The sequence below is a fragment of the Triticum urartu genome, chromosome 5, assembly GCF_003073215.2.
Source record: "Triticum urartu cultivar G1812 chromosome 5, Tu2.1, whole genome shotgun sequence".
Lineage (NCBI taxonomy): Eukaryota > Viridiplantae > Streptophyta > Magnoliopsida > Poales > Poaceae > Triticum > Triticum urartu.
Window position 1 is genome coordinate 482,036,658 of NC_053026.1, and position 6,869 is coordinate 482,043,526.

Here is a 6,869-nt window from a genome sequence, read left to right on the forward strand (position 1 = left end):
ACGAATCACTAGCATACATTTTTCTGTCTTACGTTACTTTGCATTATTTGCTAGTCGTTGCTTAATTGGTCGCAGAAACTGTGGAAACCTTAATATCCCTTATATTATTATTCTGCTCCACGGTTTATACAGTGATAACACTTTTAGTATGGGCGGTATTATTGCCAAACGGTTAAGTCTGAACCGTACCAAAGGCCCCATCTTTGGAGGCATCTATGCTTCACGCCTAGCTGCACATTTTAACATACCTATTAGGCATTTTGAGAAGGAAGAAAAGGTGCTGCCTCGTGTTTATCTAGATTATAAAAGTATGGTGACACATGATTTTATTGTTAAGAATAGGGAAGGAGAGCTTAAATATCAATTGTTCTTTAATAAACATCATCCTGAGACTATTACCTTGCCTGCTCTTTCTTTGTTTGATTTATCTTCAGGCACGTACCTTGTTCCGTTGAAGGCTATTCACGCCTACCGGAACCCTGCACCAGCCGAGGAGCCAGAGCCGGAACCACAAGTTGATCCTTCACGACAGTCTAATTACCAGTGGGATCCGGAGATGATTGTCAGCCAGTGGCAATCGGAGTCTTCCTCTTCTTCTTCCTAGTACAACCCCAACTACTATTATGGATATCCGCCAGGCTAGCTGTGGCCATAGACCAACTTAGGCCAAAAGCCTAAGCTTGGGGGAGTACGTATTTCCCACCGACATTACATTTATGTTCACACACTCATTGCTAGATGTCGGTGCTCATACTTTTTCATTGTATCATCCATGATAGTTTAATTTCCTTTTTATGCTTTCTTCCTGTGTGTTTGATAAACCTTAAGAAAAACAAAAAAATAGTTGTAGCTCTTAATCAGTTTAATTTCCATGCTTGTAGTAGTAATTAAAAAGAAAACCCGAAAATATTTTCTGTTCTTCTTTTGCTTGTTGGGAGCTTTCCTGTGTAAATAGTTTTATTATTTTCTTTTCTTTGGGGGTCGATAGGAGAAGACCATGATTAAATTGTTGAAGTGGCTCTTATATGCATTATTGTTTATCTGACAAAAGAGCCCATATTGCCTTGTCTTCTCCTGTTTATTGAATGCCTGTAGATTCCAGCTTAGTCCAATGCACGCGCACTATTATTATTATTCACACTATTTGGTCGTGCAAGTGAAATACAGTTATGATGATATATGATGGACTGGCTGAGATGATAAAAGATGGTATGAACTCGACCTCTTTTGTTTTTGTAAATATGATTAGTTCATCGTTCCCGATTCAGCCTATTATGAACAAACATGTTTTCAATGACAACTAGAGATCATAGTTTCTTATGCTATGCTTGATTAGCTATGAGTTATAATGGTTTACCTTGCATGCCAACATGCTATTAAAATGGTTATGATGTGGTATGATAGGGTGGTATCCTCCTCTAAATGATTTAAGTGACTTGACTTGGCACATGTTCATGCATGTAGTTAAAACAAAATCAACGTAGCCTACACGATATTTATGTTCATGGTGGATTATATCCTACTCATGCTTGCATTCGGTGTTGATTAATTTTAATGCATGTTCATGACTATTGTCGCTCTCTAGCTGGTCGCTTCCTAGTCTTTTGCTAGCCTTCACCTGTACTAAGTGGGAATACTGCTTGTGCATCCAATCCCTTAAACCCCAAAGTTATTCCACATGAGTCCACTATACCTACCTATATACGGTATCTACCTGCTATTCCAAGTAAATTTGTATGTGCCAAACTCTAAACCTTCAAATAAATATTCTGTTTTGTATGCTCGAATAGCTCATGTATCAACTAGGGCTGTCCGTATCTTCCATGTTAGGCGGGTTATTCTTAAGAGGAGTGGACTCCGCTCCTCACTCGCGAGATAAATGGCTGGTCACCGGGATGCCCAGTCCCATGCTTTATGCAAACTAAATCAAAATAATTGCAAACAAAACTCCCCCCGGGACTCTTGTTAGTTGGAGGCACTCGTTGTTTCGAGCAAGCCATGGATTGATGCTTGTTGGTGGAAGGGGGAGTATAAACTTTACCATTCTGTTTGGGAACCGCCTATAATGTGTGTAGCATGTAAGATATCGCCATCTCTTGGTTGTTATGTTGACAATGAAAGTATACCGCTCAAAATATTATTCACCTCTATTTCAAAACCGAGCTCTGGCACCTCTACAAATCCCTGCTTCCCTCTGCGAAGGGCCTATCTTTTACTTTTATGCTGAGTCATCATCCTCTTCTTAAAAAACACCAGTTGGAGAGCACCGCTCTCATTTGCATTCATTACTGTTAATTTACATTGAGTATGACTTGACTGGATCTCTTTTACCATGAATTACAATGTCTAGTCAGTCCTTGGTCTTTAAAGGTGCTCTTCATTTATGTTTTGCAGTCTCAGAAAGGGCTAGCGAGATACCATCTTGTTATATCATATTATGATTGTTTTGAGAAAGTGTTGTCATCCGAGATTTATTATTATTGCTCGCTAGTTGATTATGCCATTGATATGAGTAAACTTGAGACCTATGTGTTATTATGAATATGGTTAGTTCATAATCTTTGCTGAAAACTTGAATGCTGGCTTTACATATTTACAACAACAAGAGCAAACAAAGTTTGTAAAAGTTTTTCTTTATCACTTTCAGTTTGTCAACTAAATTGCTTGAGGACAAGCAAAGGTTTAAGATTGGGGGAGTTGATACGTCTCCAACGTATCTACTTTTACAAACACTTTTGCCCTTGTTTTGGACTCTAACTTGCATGATTTGAATGGAACTAACCCGGACTGACGCTGTTTTCAGCAGAATTACCATGGTGTTATTTATGTGCAGGAGCAAACGTTCTCGGAACGACCTGAAACTTCACGGAGCCACTTTTCAGAATATAAGAAAAATACCTGCAAAAGATGAAGGCCAGGGGGCCCACCACCTCTCCACGAGGGTGGGGGGCGCGCCCCCTACCTCGGGGGCCCCCTGTTGCCTCTCCGACTCCAACTCCAACTCCATATATTGAGTTTCGGGGAGAAAAAAATTAGGGAGAAGAAATCATCGCGTTTTACGATACGGAGCCGCCGCCAAGCCCTAAAACCTCTCGGGAGGGCTGATCTGGAGTCCGTTCGGGGCTTCGGAGAGGGGAATCCGTCGCCATCGTCATCATCAACCATCCTCCATCACCAATTTCATGATGCTCACGGCCGTGCGTGAGTAATTCCATCGTAGGCTTGCTGGACGGTGACGGGTTGGATGGGATCTATCATGTAATCGAGTTAGTTTTGTTAGGGTTTGATCCCTAGTATCCATTATGTTCAGAGATTGATGTTGCTATGACTTTGCTATGCTTAATGCTTGTCACTAGGGCCCGAGTGCCATGATTTCAGATCTGAACCTATTATGTTTTCATCAATATATGAGTGTTCTTGATCCTATCTTGCAAGTCTATAGTCACCTATTATGTGTTCCGTTAACCCCGAAGTGACAATAATCGGGATACTTACCGGTGATGACCGTAGTTTGAGGAGTTCATGTATTCACTATGTGTTAATGCTTTGTTCCGGTTCTCTATTAAAAAGAGGCCTTAATATCCCTTAGTTTCCATAAGGACCCCGCTGCCACGGGAGGGTAGGACAAAAGATGTCAGGAAAGTTCTTTTCCATAAGCACGATGACTATATTCGGAATACATGCCTACATTATATCAATGAACTGGAGCTAGTTCTATGTCACCCTAGGTTATGACTGTTACATAATGAACCGCATCCGGCATAATTCTCCATCACTGATCCATTGCCTACTGCTACCTCTTTTAGCACTGCGTTGGTTTTCCCCGAAGAGGAAGGGATGATGCAGCAAAGTAGCGTAAGTATTTCCCTCAGTTTTTGAGAACCAAGGTATCAATCGAGTAGGAGGCTACGCGCGAGTCCCTCGCACCTGCACAAAACAAATAAATTCTCGCAACCAATGCAAATAGGGGTTGTCAATCCCTATAGGGCCACTTACGAGAGTGAGATCTGATAGATATGATAAAATAATATTTTTGGTATTTTTATGATAAAAATGCAAAGTAAAATAAAGGCAAAGTAAATGGCAAAGTAAATAACTAAGTAGTAGGAGATTAATATGATGAAGATAGACCCGGGGGCCATAGGTTTCACTAGTGGCTTCTCTCGAGAGCATAAGTATTCTACGGTGGGTGAACAAATTACTGTTGAGCAATTGACAGAATTGAGCATAGTTATGAGAATATCTAGGTATGATCATGTATATAGGCATCACGTCCGAGACAAGTAGACCGACTCCTGCCTGCATCTACTACTGTTACTCCACTCATCGACCGCTATCCAGCATGCATCTAGAGTATTAAGTTAAAAACAATGTAACGCCTTAAGCAAGATGACATGATGTAGAGGGATAGACTCATGCAATATGAAGAAAACCCCATCTTGTTATCCTCGATGGCAACAATACAATACGTGCCTTGCTTCCCTTACTGTCACCGGGAAAGGACACCGCAAGATTGAACCCAAAGCTAATCACTTCTCCCATTGCAAGAAAGATCAATCTAGTAGGCCAAACCAAATTGATAATTCGAAGAGACTTGCAAAGATAACCAATCATACATAAAATAATTCAGAGAAGATTCAAATATTATTCATAGATAGACTTGATCATAAAACCACAATTCATCGGTCTCAACAAACACACCGCAAAAAGAAGATTACATCGAATAGATCTCCACAAGAGAGGGGGAGAACATTGTATTGAGATCCAAAAAGAGAGAAGAAGCCATCTAGCTACTAACTATGGACCTGTAGGTCTGAGGTAAACTACTCACACTTCATCGGAGGGGCTACGGTGAAAGTGCGTTATATCGACTAGAGGGGGGGGGGTGAATAGGCGATTTTTATGAAAGTCTTCAAAACGTGAGAGTTATGAAGACAAACAGTGAAGATTATGCCTATTACTATGCAGCGGAAGTTAGATTACACTAGGCCAGCCATGGTCATGTATTCAATAGAGTGAAAGCGCAATGACAACCAGCTTCAGTGTGATAAGGATCAGGTAGGAAGAAGTTATGAAGCCAAACAGATCATACATTCATGTTGTGAAGACAAAAGATAAAGCAAGCACGCAATGGCTTCACAATGAATGACTGTAAGTAAAAAGGAAGTGTAGATGAAACCAGTGACACGTCGAAGACAATGATTTGTTGGACCAGTTCCAGTTGCTGTGACAACTGTACGTCTGGTTGGAGCGGCTAGGTATTTAAACCGAAGGACACACAGTCCCGGACACCCAGTCAAGGACAATTTCTCTTGGATGCTCAGAACGCGACGCCTAACCGTCTGGAGGATGCACAGTCCTCAAGTGTAATAAGTCTTCAAATCACACAGACACGAAGACTTAAGTGATGCCCAATTTACTCTGGCTCTGGGTGGTTAGGGCTTTTCTCCTCACTAGGAATTTTTCTCTCAAAGGCTTCGAGGTGGGTTGCTCTCAAACGACAAAAGCCGTGCACTGAAATCTGAGCAGCCAACCGTTTATGGTTGTGGGGGGTGGACTATTTATAGCCACTTGGCAACCCGACCTGATCTGTCCGAAATGACCCTGGGTCACTAAGGAACTGACACGTGTACCAACGGTCGAATTTTGAACTCACACGACAACTTTACTTGGGCTACAAGTAAAGCTGACTTGTCTGACTCTGGACAAGATTTTCTCTCAAAGTCTTCGCTCGAAGACATAGGATTTGAATTAGGCATCACTTCAGTCATTCTGACTGGTTCTCTTGGACCCCACTTAACAGTACGGTGATTCCTATGACACAACATAAATGAAATAAAACTTACGAAGGATCTAAGTCTTCGAGTTCCATAAGCTTCATAGGGAGTCTTCTCATGTCATTGTCTTCAATATGAATATCTTCATAAACCACCATTGTCTTCAATGTCTTCGTACATTTTTAGGGGTCATCTCTGGTAATAAAACCGAATCAATGAGGGACTTCTACCTGTGTTTTCCTGCAATTCTCACAAACACGTTAGTCCCTCAACTAGGTTTGTCGTCAATACTCCAAAACCAACTAGGGGTGGCACTAGATGCACTTACAATCTCCCCCTTTTTGGTGATTGATGACAAACTAGTTGAAGTTTTCAACGGGGAACATAATTTGTGAAATAGTAAAGGAATTTGTCTTCATAAGTTGCAAGGGCTCCCCCTGAAGATGTGCATATAAGTAATTTGCCTTTTGAATGCAAATGCACATGGCAGGTTGTACTTGTGGAGATCCACTTCAACTTATGATGACAATCCACTATGCATGTGAAAGTATATGAAGATAATGACATGCATAATGGAAAATGGACGTCTGCAGTAAGAGATGAGTGCGGAATTTATCGTCGCACATGCGGAATTTATCTTCGCATAACGGAGTGACAAACAGGTAGCAGACGGCCATCAAGGCTAAGTGTTACAACTCAAAGAAGCAAATGTAGCAAAAACGGGAGTTGTAAGCACGAAGCAAAATGTAGCAAAAATAGTAAAGGCACCCGCCCAAAGTGACCCGCTTGAAGACTATAAACATCATGCTTCTCCCCCTTTTGTCAGTGATGACCAAAAAGGTTTGAAGACATAGAGTTTTCTACGCGTTCCCAGGCGCAGCAGGATCGGTGGAGTTGTTTGGTGGCGGTGCAGATGAGCTTGGTGCAGATTCGACGTGTGTTGAAGCAGGTGGAGATGATGTCGCGTCGTCGTCTTCTTCAATAATCCGGGCAGACACGGTGGCAGCAGAAGAAGAGAATTCTGACTCTTCAAGTGATGGTGTGCTTCGCATCACAGCTCTTCTTGGAGGCGTGGAGTCAAATTGGAATCTC